Raw genomic sequence first — 17,494 nt, 5'->3', positions numbered from 1 at the left:
TGTACGAGTTTAAATAACTTTATGAACTGTCGATTGATTTTGACAAAAAATGGTAAACAACCGTTTTTCGGGACGCTTTGTCTACACAACGAAATAGTATGACACAATTCAAAATATCAGCTGCAAATAGCGTCATATACTATCATTTTTGAGAAACTGAATACACATATCTCCTAACAGGCCCGGAATTTTCATGTCATATAGCATAAAAACTTGCAAGTGAACAATCTGAAAATTTCACTCCAAACTCTTTTTTTCACCCCTTTTCAGGTAACGAGTCGTGTTATATTTCGATAAAGAAATGTAGTGCTCTGAAAAACATACAGTTTTTATATAAAATAGCGTAAAAACTTCCCGTAGAAAAATCTGAAATTTTCACCTTTGAGCCTTATTTTCCACCCCTTCGGAAATAGTGAATTTCGTTTTATTCCAATAAAGGAGTCTGATTCCCTGAAAAATTTACAGTTTTCATGCAACATAGCCTAAAAATTTGAAATCAAGAAAACTACAAAGCTCACTCCTAACCCTCATTTTTCATCCCTTTGAGGGTAGTGAATTTTTGTTTTATTCAGATTAGAGTTGAGTGTTCTAAAAAACGTAAAATTTTTACGTTGTATACTATAAAAACTTGCAAGTGAAAAACCTGAAAGGTTTACTCCCAACTCTTATTTTTCACCCCTTTACAGGTATTGAATTTTGTTTCATTTCGATAGAAGAGTCTGATGCGCTAAAAAACGTACATTTTTTATCTAATATATAGCATAAAAAGTTTTGAATGAAAAATCTAACAATTTCACCTCCAACTCTCGATTTTCACCCCTTTCAAGGGTAGAAAGTTGAAAATTAAGTTCAGAAATAGACTCAGGGACCCAAAAAACCGTTGCATATACATTTTCATCGAAGTCGGTTAAAAATTACGAACGTTATTTGATATGTACACTAGAGTGATTAAAAAAATATATATACTTTTTTCTCGAAGTCGCAAGTGATTATGTTAATACATAATGAAAAAGTAATTCCCTCAAAATTCGGGCCATATAAAAAAATTTTTGGAGGTGGCGCAAAAGACATTAAAATATTTTTTTTACCTTAATAAAAAACCACGATAAAAAAAGATTTATTGTTTGGTGTTCTAACGACAAAAGTTAGCACGAAATCAAGAATTAATTATCTCAAAATTTTAGCTCAGAGAAAAAACATCTAGAGATCATCCCAATAGTTTTTTTTATTTTCCGTAAACGTCTCGAGATAAAAAAATGATTCGCTTTGTTTCGCAGGATGATATTTTAGCATATCATGAAAATATTTTCTTAAAATTAGAATCACCTGACAAATTTTTTACACGTGCCACTAGTGGATTTTATAATTTTGGGCGTAAATTATAACATTTAATTTAATTGGCCTGGCAACAAAAAAATATTAATGCTAGGTAAAAAAGTAACGTTTATGAAATTAGGCTTCTCTAACAAATACATAGAGGGGTCCTGTCGAATTTGAGATATTTTTAACCAATATCGGCTAGGAGCCGGCTGACACAAAAGTGGATTTTTTCATTTCGCAGGTACATGCATACGTACATAAAAATATCAACCTCATTGAAGACACCTCTAAACATTTTTTAGAAGATGGAAATTTTGCCAGAATTATCTTGCACATTAAATACTATATTATTAATTTTTTGAGGTGATCGTCAATTAAGTGGGTGTGGTTGGGTCCCAACTGTGTCCCGAGCAAGCGTGGATGGTTTCAGTTATACCGGATATCCAGCTCTCGTAGCAATTCTCCATCCGTAGCAAGTCTATTCTGTCTTAAGTGTAGATAGTGTCAATAGTAGTGATGCTATGCTGGTTCCCCATGTAGAAATCTACCTTACTGACAGTCGGTAAAGTAGATTCCCCATTTGACCCAAACAGCCCCCGAGCGCTTGCGAACGTCGGTAAAGTAAAGTACCCACTTTAATCCAAACAGTAATTGAGGCAGATACCACAAACCCAAACAGACTCATACAGTCGTTTATGCAGATTCCCCCAAACCCAAACAGACCGCCCCGAACGTGAGAATGCAAAGTGCGCGTCCTCCGGATAGCCGCCGGTAGCTGTCAGGATGGCAGGATAGTCAACTGTCAGGATGGCAGGAGTTCCTACCGGCCATCGTTAAGGCAGATTTCTCAGATCCAAACCGATTGCTTTAATCCAAACAATCGGTAATGTAGATTTTCAAACCCAAACAGACTCAAACAAGCTCAAATGGTCAGAAACGGTGATTCCCAAACCCAAACTAACCCAGGTAGTCAGTAATAGTGATTACCTGATGTGACCGAAACACCCCAAAGCCCACACGCTTTAACCCAAACAGTCGGAAATGCAGATTCTCATACTCAAACAGACCGATTTAAAGTCCGCGCGCTTCGGGCCGCAGGATAGCCGACTGTACCGTCAGAATAAATGAGAATTACTGGCCATTGTTAAAACAGATCCGCAGTAAGAGATTCGAACGCCGTATCTTTGGCGGGTGCTTCGAATGCTGTAGTTTTGACGGAAGCTTTGAACGTTGTATCTTTGGCTAGAAGATTCAAAAGTCACAGTTTTGGTGGGAGATTCGAACCCCACAACTTCGGCGGGAGATTCGAACGCTGCAGTTTCGACGGGAATCCGAACTGTCAGTAACTAAAATTTTTCACTTAATCCAAACAATAACTAAAATTCCTCAAACTGTTGGTAATTGAAGGATTTTCAACGTGCGCGTCTCAGGATAGCCAAATATCGAGGCAGCCGGCTATCAGGATATTCAGCGATTAGGATAGTTGAGGTTAGAATAGTCAACTGTCAGGAAAGTTGAAGTTAGAATAGCCACGAGCGGGAAATTCATAGTGCTGGCCCTGGGATACCCGACAATGAGCGATCGGGATAGCCAACTATTTGTCCCAAATGGCCTACTGAACGGACGCGGATCATTTGTGGACAGCGGAGACACGAACCCAGAGTAGAATCTCATTTGCGAACAGCGGAGACACGAACCCACCGTTGAAGTTGACTATCGGAATAGCAAAATCCTACTATCGGAATGGTTGACCATCAGAATAGTTCTGAGTCACATACAAACAGTACCAAACGGGTGGGGATTGAAAGTGCACGCCTCGGAATAGTCGGCTATCGTAATACTCAGCTTAACTGTCAAGATAGTTAAGGTTGGCACATCGCTAAGATAAATTTCCGCCTAAATACGACATTAATTCAGATTTCCCAAACACGTCGGCAGATTCCACACCACCCCTCTCCACAAACACGATAGAGAGTGATGGAAATTAGGATAGCCAACTGTGAAGAGGCTCCCGCGGCGGGAGATTCGCACGCTGCAGTTTTGGCGGGAGATTCGAACGCTGCAGTTCTGGCGAGATATTCGAACGCGGCAGTTTTGACGGGTGATTCGAATACGGCTGTTTTGGTTGGAGTTTCGAACGGTACAGTTTTTATGAAAGATGGCGTGGGCCGTGCGATTGTGATAGGTAACGATCAGGATAATTAAGGTTAGAATGGTCAACTTTCAGGATGGTTGTGGTTACAATCACCAAGGACCAAGATAGCTGGGTAAGAAGAGTTAAATGACAAGATAGTTGAGAGTAGAATAGCCAATTACGAGGGTAGTTGAAGTTGGAATATTCCACTTTCAGGATAGTTGAGGTTCGCATCACCAAGAACCAGGATAGCTCGATAAGAATAGCCGAATGACAGGATAGTCATTCGGATGGTATTTAGGCGGAAATTTACCTTAACGACGTGCCAACCTTAACTATCTTGATAGCTGAGTATTACGATAGCCGAGTATTCCAAGGCGTGCACTTTGAATCCCCACCCGTTTGGTACTGTTTGTATATGACTCAGAACTATTCTGATGGTCAACCATTCCGATAGTACGATTTCGCTATTCCGATAGTCAACTTCAACGGTGGGTTCGTATCTCCGCTGTCCACGAATGATCCGCGTCCGTTCGGTAGGCCATTTGGGACAAATAGTTGGCTATCCCGATCGCTCATTGTCGGGTATCCCAGGGCCAGCACTTAATTTCCCGCTCGTGGCTATTCTAACTTCAACTTTCCTGACAGTTGGCTATTCTAACCTCAACTATCCTAATCATTGACATCCTGATAGCCGGCTGCCTTGACAGTTGGCTATCCTGAGACGTACACGTTGAAAACAACAGAATGAGTACTAGGGTGCTTAAAAAATAATCGATATTTTTTTTTTCGTGGGCCGAAGAGGGGTGTTAGTATATGTTAAAAAAATGGCTTACTCAAATTTTCAGATTTTTTGAAAAATATATAACGGTCCCTCAAACGACTTTTGTATTTTTTTTCCTGTTTTGGGGAAAAACGTCATGAAAAAAATCATAAATCGTTATGCAAACTTAAAATACACTTCTCCCTTGAATACATAAAACTTTACCTTTGTATTTAAAAAAAAAAAAACATTAAGGATGTACGAGCACTAGACTCGATTTCAGATGGCACTCTAATTTTTTTGTATGTTGTAGTCCAAGCTTAATACTTGATCTGTGTGAAATTTCAAGGTCCCTTATCGACTATTTAATCGAAATATTATTAGTTAAAAAGAACACAATTTTACGTGTCGCCTATAGCCGCAATGGCTTCGAAGCTTGTATAACTCAAAATTTGATGTATTTCTATATCAGATGTCGATAATAAAAAAAATCTATTATATGAATTGAACCCTCAGGAGTTTAACGGTTGGTTAAAAAAAGGGGGTCAACGGACATCTGAATTAGAAATATAAAGTTAAAGACGACAAATGCTCACGGAGTCTGAGGATTTTATAACCCTGAGAAGTTGTGGCAACGTCGCAAAACCTATATATGTATACATCTGTACATAAACTAACTTTACTGTCAGAAGCTCACTCCAAATGAAAAAATTGATGATATTTTGATACACAGCAATTCAAGCGATATAAAAATTATGAAGAAATAATTGCATTCATAAAATAACTAAACGTTAGTGCAAAAAAATGTATATGATTTGCGTTTAGAAAATGTTTCAATTGGTTCAAAAAGGCGGTTTGCACATTGTGTATACAAAAATTCTTTTGAGATAGGCTCTTTTTTTCATTAATAAACGGAAAATGAAAAAATGCACGGAAAAAAAATTGGGATGGTATATTTTTGTAAAATAAATTTTATTTCATCAAATGCTTGGTAATATGTGTAAGATTGTTTATTGAGAGGCCTCAAAAGGTATGGGATCGATCGTTTGGAAATAAATTTCGCTTTATTTCTACCGTGAGTGGCGTGAATGTTATGCCGGATCATTTTGTTGACATAATAACTTGAGGTTATGGGTACCTCAACGCCCGACATTGTTAGACGTAAACTTTTCACAATGCACTATCAAGTCTTATTAACAACTCTGCACAAAATCTTTTCCATGATAAAATGACCTTGAATATTATTTACCGTTCAAAAATCATTATAACATTTCTTAATAATATTATGCTACATATAATTGCCTGTGGTTATTTCTTTCAAAAAATATGGTCAAAGACTGTCCATTGACTAGTACGATCGGCTTTAACATTCTTAAACGGTCCCTCAAATGACTTTTCTACATTTTTTTTCGTACTAGTGCACTTGTACTTGTTAGACCGTGAAGCAATGTAAACAGAGCCACTACGACCACGACACGGACGAAGCTCAACAGCTACAATACCTAGGGGCTTCGCAAAAAACATGGGAAAAATATGCTTCATATTCAGCGCAGAGAAAAATTATTTTCGAGCTAAATATTCAAAAAACATATAACATAATTTTGCAATGAATTTGTGTAGTATACTGGAATACACATGTTCAGCGCATTATTCCAATGTACTTTATGTTCACAATATTTCACTTATTCAACGAAGAAAGTGCATTTTATGTTTGCATAACGTTTCATGACTTTTTAAGACTTTTTCTATGATGATTTTCCTCAAAATAGGAAAAAACATAGAAAAGTCGTTTGAGGGACCGCTAAATATATTTTTTTTAATCTCAAATTTTAGGAAAGTCACTTTTTTACATGTACTAACATCCCTCTTCGGCCCACGAAAAAGTAAAAATCGATTTTTTTTGAAGCACCCTAATGAGTACATATCCCTGTCTGGAAAGAGAAAGAGAGAGAGAGAGAGAGAGAGAAAGAGACTTATCTCGTTTGTTCAGAACAGTCTGACGTCCAGGCGTTCGCCTTATATACACAAGCCATCCCCACCACTAGCGTCTCCAATATCCGAGACATCCCCTAGGGATTTCAAATCCCTGAAGATAGACCCTGAAGTTGCTGAGTGTCGACGATGCCGAGAGCATGCAATGGAAATAGTATATTACACACTTAGGGAGGGAAAATAGACTACTTCAAACCGCGGGCAGAATTGTCACCCTCGCCTTCGGCTCGGGTGATAAGCACGCGGTTTGAGGTGGTCTAATTTCACTCCCGTGGAGTGTATACGATTTTTCTGTCCGACGCAGGCGGAAAGTGGCAACTTTCGGCCCGCTGCGCGGAGGGCTGAAAAATTGTTTCCGCCACTCAAAAGAGAATGTAAATATTTTAAATGAAAAAGAAATCCTGTTGTAATTAACCAAACGTATATAAAAAAAATTATGATAGTCAACTATTCCGATAGTAACTTCAATTATTCGCATCTCCGCTGGAGTTCCGTTGTCCAAATGTCCGCGCACTTTGAATCTCACGCTCGACTTGTTTGAGTACGTTTGGGTTGTAATGTATACCGCACATCCTTCAATTACCAACAGTTTGGGGAATTTTAGTTATTGTTTGGATTCAGTGGAAAAAATTTAATTACTGACCGTTCGGGTTCCCGCTAAAACTGCCGCGTTTGAATCTAACGCCAAAACTGTAACGCTCGAATTTTCTGCCAAAAATACTGCGTTCGAACCGCCCACAAAAACTGTGGCGTTCGAATCTACCACCAAAACTGTGACGTTCGAATCTCCCGTCAAAACTACAGCATTCGAATCACCCTCTGTTGCGTGAGGATCTGGTGTTGGTGGGAAAATAAATGACGCAATGCTGGTCGGTGTAAAATGTGTACAAGGATGGTTCTTCATTTGACGTTGATGATAAAAAACATAATGAAGGGATGTCCCGACAATGAATAATTGGCCTGAAAATTAGCCCGGTGAGAAGTGATCCGGTTGTCGTCGTCGAACATACGTTCGACGTGAAAAGAGGCCAAAGCGTGCTCACAAGTGCCCGAGATGTAATCCCGGAAAATATTTGTAATCCCGCGGTAAAGAATCCCAAAAAATATATCAAATTGAGGTAGAAACTGTCCTGAATCGATTGACCACAATAGTTATGCCGAAAACCTGTAATTTTCCGTTGATGTGTGCCAAAAGAGAATTTCGATGTCGACGAGCACGTCAGAACGCTGTACGACCGGATCAAGACTATCAATTAACGAGAGCGGTCGATGAGCCCGCACTTCGCACGTGCGTCGTGCGTCACCTAGATTCCGTGAGAACAATCGATATATGATAATGAGGTCCCGAAATTTACGTAGCCTGGGAACTAGCGACGTCAGCGGCAGAGTGTGAACCCGATTGCATATTACACTCTCACCAAAGCCGCCAATTCCTGAACACCCGCCAAAAATACAACGTTCGAATCTCCCACCGCGGAATCTGTTTTACCGATGGCCCGGTAATCCTCGACTATCCTGGCGGAACAGTCGGCTGTCCTGCGGCCCGAAATGCGCGGACTTTACATCGACCTGTTTGGGTTTGAGAATCTGCATTACCGACTGTTAGGGTTAAAGGATTTGGATTTTGGGGTGTTTGGGCCAAAGCAGGGAATCACCGTTACTGACTGTTTGAGTCAGTTTTGGTTTGAGAATCACGCGCGTGGCGTGGGCTTCGACATCTATGATGTTGAATTCTTGACGGGTTGGCGTCAGCTCGAGAGAAGACGTCAAGTCACGTTATACTCCAGAACGAAAGTCTCTCTTAATTACGAGGTCGCGCTTTTATACTTTTCCGTCCTAGCCCCCCCCCCCCCCTCCCCCACCCTTTGCCTACTCGCGAGATCTAGATTATTCTCGAAGTTTCGCTGAATTTGAATTTCGCTCGGTTCGATAATTGTTTCATTAATGGTCGTTGACCTCTGAGAGTCGAGATGTTCGGAAGATCCTCGATACTATACGACGCATCGCGAGTTTTCGAATGCTTGGCCAACTGTCCTTTGCTCCTATAAAATAAAATAATCAAAAATAAAATTAAATAAATGGAATAACGCTCCCCTTTGACTTGTAATCGTATTTCGATAGAAGAATTCGTTGTCATTACCCGACGTTTTCTCTCTCACTGGGCCTTGTTCCATAAATTCTCTAAAAGGAACGAGGTGTTTAATCTTACCTCATTACAGTGGGTAGATACTTAAAACAATTTTGATGTATAATAAAACGATTTTTCAAAAAAACTAATTCTGCTTAAGTTAGATTTCATTGTTCCAATAGTTCAATATCGCGTTATCTGAAATTTAACGACTTTATCTTAATATTAAAATTTATAATTCATTGCAATTTAAAAAATTTTTAAATAATCAGCCATAATTTGATTTTTTCGATGTCTCTTTCGATGAGGCAGGAAATATATTGAAAAATGTCGAAGGAATAGGGAAATTAAAAATCTATTTTATTAATTAAATTTTTTTAAATAAATGTCTTTTTCCGAGTACACTCTGATAAATAGTAATTATAATAAAAACACAAAACATTTATGTTGCCGACACTACGAACATTTCGTATAAAAGCCACGTTGTTTTCACCGCATCAACGCCCAACAGTCCAACAGTTTTGAAACACTTTTTGAAGTTCTTTCCACGAAAATATATCATTACATTTAATTTTTACGTGATTATGGTATGCCAGAGTTTAAATTGCGTCTAATATGCTTTTAAATTTTGAAAAAATTACGAGATTCAAAAAAAAATTTTGACGTTCAATTTGAGAGTTTCGATAAAAGCGCGTAAATTATTTTTTGCTATTTCTATTAATGAATTATAAATTTCAATAATAATATGAAACGAAAATTAAAAAAAAAAATAGTTTAGACGGGACTTGAACCCAGAGCCGACTAGGTGAGAGTGTAGCTCGCCCGCCATTGAACTGCTAGACTGGTTGTAATTGATCGTAAACTTTATGCTACGTAAATGGGATTTCAACTTTGACCGACGATTTCTTTAATAGAAAGTGGAGTGGGCACCTATAATTTTTTAGGTTTGGTTGGTACCCACCCACGCGAAGTGGGAGCCCATAACTCGATGTACCATTCCTTTATTGAGAATAAAAAAGACATTAATTATGGGTATCAACTGATTCTACTTTTCCGAACCCTGAATGAGATTTACATGTCGATTTTTTTTAAACAGAATGAGCTCCCAAAACTCCAAATTTCGTTTGGGCTATACCCAAAAATGTCATGGAGTGTCAAACAGCGCTAAGTGAATGGAAAAATATGAGCTTCTGGTCTATTAACGGATTAACCAATATGGATGGTGTTTCGTGTTATACTAATTCTATTATACAATGTAGGTTCAATTGCGAACCTCTTAGAGAAGAATTTTTGAGGAGTTCGGAGAAGAAAGAAAATCCAATACCTCTTTGAATAAGTAAGAGAATATGTAGAGTAATCATTTATACAATAAAAATAGCACGATGTTTCTGAATTTTTCATGGGAGTCTGCAAAAATCTGATTTACTTCGAAATGTTGTAGAACATAAATTAACTATTAAAGTCCGATGTAAAGCTTGTCAATATACGACCACGGATAAACAAGCAAATAATATACTAGTTTCGACCTTTCCGCGTGTTAAAAAAGCTTTTACTTAATAGGGATTAATTGAACATAGTTTGTCTCAGTGGCATCCAATTGAAGGACATAAGTGTAATGCTTGTGGCGGCATGGGAATACTCTTAACAAAAACTTCGCTGGCAACTATTCAAGGTGTTTTGATTCTTCAACTTTTAATATCGTGTATAGATGAAATGAAAAATCTATGAAACTTTTTTTTATTGATTTTAATAATAAAGGTATTCCATCCGCTGCAGTTACTGTTTGCGGATAAAAATATAAAGCCAATAGTGCTATTTTCTATCATGGTCGAATCATATTTGAAGGGACCATATACGAGCATGTTAAGATCTGGTACGTCATGGCTTTTTGCTGATGATACTAAGGTCGAAAAAAGAAGTTGGCTGAGAAACGCCAAGAATAGTTAGAAGTATTTCTTGGAACAAACAATAAAATGAATTAACGATAATAGAATATCATCTATATTGTGTCGTAATGTGAAGAATTGGATTTTCCAATATCCTGTAATATTATTTCAAGATCACAGTTCACAAAAAGTAGTAAAATCAACTCATAAGAAACAGTATGAATGCTGTTTAAAAATAGGAGACAAGTACATTTATGTTTTATGGCACCTGAACAGTAGTCTCACTCAGTGAAACACTACGTGTTACTTATGTACTCGTAAAAAACAAATGCACGATGATTTATAAGAAATTTTTCAATCTATTCTTCTTGCAAAGCTTGCCTTAAATGACCAATTCATTACCAAAGGTTATAAAAAAACCATTTCAAACGTAATGAATAAAAAAAATTAATCTGCTCAATCATAGTAATGCAAGAAAAACGTTGGGTTCAAATGAACAAAACGTTGTCAAATAAATGCAAAAAGTGACGAGTACATCGGATGACGAAAAGTAAAAATTAAAAACATAATGGTACGTGAAAAAAATTACGAATCTAACTGTAAATAATACCGACACAACAATTCAGAAAAAAGTTCACAAATCGTGAAAAAATATTATATTCAAAAAAATACAAATCTGTAATGATTTTGTGAAGTGACAAAAAAGGGTGCAACTTTAAAATTTAATTTCTCAATAAATATTGCTAGTCGTTAAAAATCCTTTTAGGAGATGTCTTATATTGTTAAAAAGAAGCAGTATGCAAAATTTTAGCTCAAAATTCGGTTTCCGCTTTTCGGAAGTTTATCCTAAGACGGCCCTTAAAGGGATTTTTGGCGCATACCAATAGTTTCCGAGAAATCAAATTTTGAAAATTGGATTTTAGCATGCGCGTTATATCTATATAGTGTGGAGTTTTCTATAGTCGGTGATGTAACTTTTCCCAGTTTTTGATATGTTCGAGCATTCAAAAAATGCACACCCACAAAAAATCCAACTAAACTCAAAATAACACAAACCTAACAAAGCAGACAAGCCCGACATAATGCAAGCCCAAAAAAAAACAACCAAGACAGAGTTCACTCTTGTATTCGCCGCTCTCCTCGATTTATCTCCGGAGGTTTTATCGTCTATGGTGCGCGCATCTCTGTATCCGACGCTCTTTTTTGAGCACTTACGGATCCTTATTGCACCCGTACTATTTGCACCCGTACGAAATACCCACACTTGATCAGTTTTGGTTATACTTATATACATGTTTTTGCTTTCCTTTTGCGTACGCTCTATCCGCTTCCACGCTTTCCTCTATTACTATTCTTTTGCATTATTGGATACAAGCCATATAATTATATCATGCGCTGTCTACCCCTACTCTATCTTTAAAGGTGGAGGTGGATTTTTTTACTGAATCTACTTGAACTGATCAGACCGTCTCAATATTATTTTGCTCCGATCATACTTGGTTAGCTGCTGTTATTTCTGCTACTGCTATTACTACTGTTACTCTTCCATCTACATATTTTCATATCCATTTTCATCGTATTTCCTTTTCTCTCGATATCTATATTTTTTCTCATTACATACTTTTTCGAAAATTCTTGTTTCTTTTATCATTTTGTCCTTTTTTCATTTCTTTCCTTCCCTGTTGTCCTTTCTATTTTTTTTCTTCCTTTTTCTCTCTTTTCATTTTTCCGGACTTTTTCCCAACTTTTCTTCTGTCGATTCTGATATGGAGGACCGTTTCAATTTTTTTAAATTGATCGAAATTCTTTCCGACCATGCTCGAACCCTACAATGGCTTCGAGACATCGGTCTGATACCATCAACCGGATTTTGCTCGAAGCATAAAAAATCGATTACTTTGTTGTTCGAGGACAAATACGTTGTTGGTGAGTTTCGGTGCAGAAAAAAAAATCCTACGATCATGTGTCAACCGTCGCCGAAAATACGTGGTTTGAAAGGTGTCACATTTCCGTAGAGTCATGTATACTAATTACATATTGCTTTGTAGTGAATATGACTTTCGACCAAACGATCCGGAAATCGTCCATCATTGAAGAGAAACAAATCTGGCCAGAAACTGTCTCGGACAGATTTTCATTTTGCCAGGAGTTTGTATGATTGCTTTAGATCAAGCTTTTGATGCTGAAGGCTTATTGGGGGAAATCGGCCAAGTTGTTGAGATCGACGAGTGTAAGATCCGCTTCCCACTATGTTCCACACACCATCCTACATGCCCCGTACCCACCCCACTATGTTTCACACATCATTCGAGATGCCACGCATCTACCCCAGTATGTCCCACATACTATCCGAGATGCCGCGCATTCACCCTACTATGTCCCATTAGACTGGGCCAAAAAAATTGAACAATTTTTTTTCTTGACGGTACTCTGAAAATATTGTTCATGACGATAAAAAAAAAGTTTCCAGAAAGTTTAAGCTTTTAATAATAATATTAAGAGGTGCATCATTGCAGTTATTGATTTTTCAATAGTTGCCGTGTTTTTTGCATAAAATTCGGACTTAGTCAATTTTAAAAAATTTTTTCATCTCTTATCCTTGTAGGAAATTAAATTCCCCACAAAAAAGCTCTCTTAGTAAACTTTCGTAAGACGAGCCCATTCCTTGTAATCGAGCCTTAAACATTGGTATATTTTTTCAATTTTTTACTTTGTATTCGGGATTTCCAAAATGACCTTAAATATCAATATTTTTTCAAGACCATGGATTATTCTTAAGGGAAATTTAGTGCTCTACAAAAAAGGTCTCTTCACATTTTTCGATAAACTCACTCCTTTCAAAGTTATTTGATGTTAAAGTTAATTTTTAAAGTATTTAACCGTTTATTTTGCGTCAAACATAATTGTCTCCACTTGTATCATAAATTTATAACTCAAATATTACAAATATTTTTTTTCTGGCATGCCACCAAAGTTTTTTTTCAAAAAATCAAAATTTATTAGGGTATTACTTCAAAACCATAAACTTCCCCTAGGAAAAAAAAGGTTGGGACAAGTACATTGATGGTCCCTCGTTTGCTGATAATTCCATCCATGAAAAAAACTTTGAAACAAAATTTTTATAAAAAATGGGCAAAAAAATTATTTTATAAAAAAAATACAGAACAATTCGAAAAAAATTTCACAAATCTTGAAAAAGCATTATCTTTAAAAAAAACTAAACTGTATCTATTTTTTACAGTGTTAAAAGAATCAAATAACAAGTAAAAAATAAAAACCGAAAAATCGCGCTTGAAATCATTTTGGAAACCGATGCCTCATTCTTCTTATTTGATTCGAAGGGCTAAATCAATTTAAAAAAATTCCATCTAATTTACGTACAGCATTATTTATTTTAGAAAGTTTACTAAGAGAGCTTTTATGTGGGGAATTCAATTTCCTACAAGGGTAAGAGATGAAAAAATTTTTTAAAATTGACTAAGTCCGAATTTTATGCAAAAAACGCGGCAACTATTGAAAAATCAATAACTGCAATGATGCACCTCTTAATATTATTATTAAAAGCTTAAACTTTCTGGAAACTTTTTTTTTATCGTCATGAACAATATTTTCAGAGTACCGTCAAGAAAAAAAATTGTTCAATTTTTTTGGCCCAGTCTAATGTCCCATATATCATCCGAGATGCCTCGCACCCACCCCACTATTTCCCACCCACCATTAGAGATGCCCTTCAAAGAAATCATAAACCCAAGAAACCGCATTTATTGGGTTTCTTGGGTTTGGGATTTATTAGGTTTTTTTTGGGCCTGTTTGCGTTTGTTCTGGTTTTTTTGGGTTAAACTTATTGCATACTACTATAGAAAGACCGGAAATATCACACATATAGGTATAAATGCTGTGACGTGACATTTTGTCCCGCCACTCGTACGAATTGTGTCGACCAGGGGACCGGGTTTATGGCCCATTTTTGACGCCGTTCGACTCGTCGGGTGTTGGTCGAAATGAGACTCATCATCGCGAAATTATAAGTTTTATTTTAAGAATCGCGTATAGTACCTTTCGAGCAACAATTTACTAAGTCTAATAACCGTTACCTTTTACCTCCGTGTGCAAGGATGAAAGAGAATTGTTGATTGTCTATTTTAAGTTTTGATGAAGTTCCCTTTTGACTATTTTGTTTGTTTTTGAGAGATTTGGCGTGGCCGACACCACAGATGACCCAGCAAGCATTATTAATTTGGCGTTACTCTCCTGCACAGTCAGGTGGGATCTGGGGGAGTTTTCTGGAGGCGAGGTGCTGTTTTGCCTGGTGGTTTATTTTGTGGGCCCACCACGTCTCCGTGAATTCGGAATCGTGAGGGAGGTCTCCCCTCGACCTTCCAAAGCTGCCCGCCGGATCCCCAAGAGGAAAGACACACGGATCGTGGCCATCTAGTTGAGAGGAGTGTTTCGAGTGAGCGAGGCAGGTGTGTGAAGAAGCGTGACGGGAATTATCCTGCGTACACGCTCCATTGTTTTGAATTTCCCGTGAAAGCGCGAGCAAAGAGTCCGTACTCTAGTTCGCGCCTAGAGCGTGAGCGCTGTCGTGCATGGGCCTAGTGGTGGGGAGAATGCCGAATCTGGAGAACCGCTCGTACGCACTAGGAGTCTTCTTCTGATCACCTCACCGGCGAGTCACCAACACCTCCCGATCATCGAGGTCCCTTTGTCTTTGCGGCGTGCGACGAGTTGGTTCCTCGGTAAGCCCTTTCTCTTTCTCCCCGAATGACTAATGGAGTTCAGAATTTTTAATTTTCGAAATTTAGTTCCGGTTTATTTGGCGTTTCGGGGGACATGTGTGTCAATGTTTCGAGCGAGATTGCGGCCGATACTTCCCATGTTCCCAATTTTTGTAGTTTTCGCGGCTCAGCTCCACTCTTTGATTCGATATTAATTTGGGTCCATTTAGTATTGTTATTTTACGTAATTCTATTGCGCATTAATTAATTGAGTTTGAGTATTGTAATGTCGAATTTTGATATCGTATTTTGGGTAGCACGCGCTGAAATATTCCACCCAGCTACGTCTCTCCCTCTCTCTCTTTCTTCCTGTACGCGCTGAGGCTCTAGCGAGCGCGTTCTCTCGCGCGATGTTTGCGCTTTATCTCTCTCGCACTTATTGTCGCGCATCGTTTATACGGCGATTTATTCTGTCTGTTATATTGCATATTTTTCAGTCTTTCCTTTTACGTTCGTATTTATTTCGGTTTCTCTATTTCGTGACGATTACATTATCTCCTGTTGCCTTTTGCGAGTTATCTTATGGCGTATTCTTTCGATATCTTTTTGTAAATATTATCTCGATGTTAATTTCTTTACTATCTTATTTTCTAATATCGCCGCCTTTGTATTACCGGTACTGATCGTTCGGGAATTTCGGTGTTACCTCGCGCTTAGCCGAAATTCGCTTCACTATTACCTTCGGTTACCTTTCGTCGCGGATTTTCGAGTTTTCTTGCGATCGAGAATTCATGTAGGGAACTATCTGGTGTCGATTATCTTTTACCTGAATTTACCTAAGGCATCTACTCGTCAGATTGCTGATTACCTGTTACCTACAATGCTAGAGCGTCGGTCGTCGATTACCTACGACACACGCGAAATTGCGATGCGATTACCCATTACCTAATTACCTGACGAATTCGAGTAAGCCGCGTGCGGGATACTGCGATTACCGACGACATGTAAGAGTCATGCGATTTTGATGGACCATAAATTTCTTCTCTGGTCCAAACTTGCATTTTATATCGAACCATGTATTATAATTACTTATCGTTTCTTGTACTCTATTTATTTGGCGAACTTACCAATAAATTGTGAATCTTTTTCTGAATCTCATGTTCGTGTCGATTATTTTCTTTGCGTTGCGAATTGCTACTTTTCCCCAAGGATTCCCCCCCCCCCCCCCCCCCCTCTACCATTAGTATCTCAGATGAGCTGAGTAGTCGGACCGTCCTCGGTCAATCGTTTCCCTGGTACCCTTTAGTCTATAATTTTTCACTATGTTACCAACCCGGGAATAGACAATATTAAGTCGATTATTTCGAGAAGGGACTAGATCGTACCTTCGCGGAAGAATCTTGTTACAATGCGTATGTTAAAATCTACATTTTTAAAATTTGATATCTCGAAAACTGCTTTGAATCGCCAAAAATCCTTAGAGGGATCGTCTCAAAATAGCAAAAATAAGGCCTGTGCAAAATTACAGCTCAATCGAAGGTGGGGAGTTTTCGAAAGTTTATCCCAATTTTCTTTTAAGCCTCTGCCACCATAGAGTAACAAATAACTTTTACGTTTGATGAATTTTTTTTTTTGGATTTGAACGCTTCTCAGAACAATTTCGTATTGTGAAAAATGGCGAATTTCTAATAAAATACTTATCCTCCGATTGATATTATAAATTTTTAGTGCTGCACGTAACTCAGATAGCAACTTTTTTGATTCATTAAAACTTTCTCAAGTTTCTGATGCTTCAGGTAGGAATTCATTTCTCACGTTCTATTTGATTTTTTTTTCACTTCACAAAATAATTACAAATTTGTATTTTTTTTTAATATAATGTTTTTTCACGATTTGAAATTTATTTCTGAATTGTTGTGTTGGTATTATTTACAGTTGGATTCGTAATGTTTTTCACATACCATTATGTTTTTAATTTTTACTTTTCATCCGACGTGCTCGTCACCTTTTGCATTTATTTGACAACGTTCTGTTCCTTTGAACCAAACTTTTTTCATGCATTATCAAGATTTAGCAGATTCATTTTTTTATTCATTACGTTTGGAATGTTTTTTTTTATAACCTTTAGTAATGAATTGCTCATTTGGAGCACGTTTCGAGAGAATAGATCGAACTTCTAATAATCTAAATAACGACGAAAGGGGGTAGTAAAATACGTGTACGAATTGCTTCATAATTTTTTGTTAATATATAAGCCCTGCAAAATAGAAAACACTCTAGAAAACTCTCTAGACTTTTTTACTCACTAAATCTATACAACTGGGAGATAATATCAGATATGAAACCATAACTAACAATGAAAAGCGGTTAAGAAAGTTGGATATCGAAAATATATGTATGTCCTTTTTCATTTTGTTCTATTTTTTCTTTCAAAATCTGAGTGGCTTCATTACAATGTTGAGATGAAAATTACAGTGAACAGATTTTTCTTAATGGAAAAATATGTTTAGGCTTATTTCTTGTGCAAGAAAATATTAAAAATTCTTATTACTC

The 17,494-nt window shown here is 37.4% G+C and overlaps 1 protein-coding gene across 20 annotated transcripts in view; it reads right to left on the bottom strand.

Moving 5' to 3' along the window:
* The window catches only part of mmd (mind-meld), a 619,790-nt gene that overhangs the window by 240,272 nt on the left and 362,024 nt on the right, over window positions 1–17,494 (bottom strand). The gene's annotated exons all lie outside the window — the stretch shown is intronic.

This window comes from Venturia canescens, chromosome 8, assembly GCF_019457755.1.
Source record: "Venturia canescens isolate UGA chromosome 8, ASM1945775v1, whole genome shotgun sequence".
In the NCBI taxonomy this organism is placed as follows: domain Eukaryota; kingdom Metazoa; phylum Arthropoda; class Insecta; order Hymenoptera; family Ichneumonidae; genus Venturia; species Venturia canescens.
This window is presented reverse-complemented; position numbering and strand designations above follow the sequence as displayed.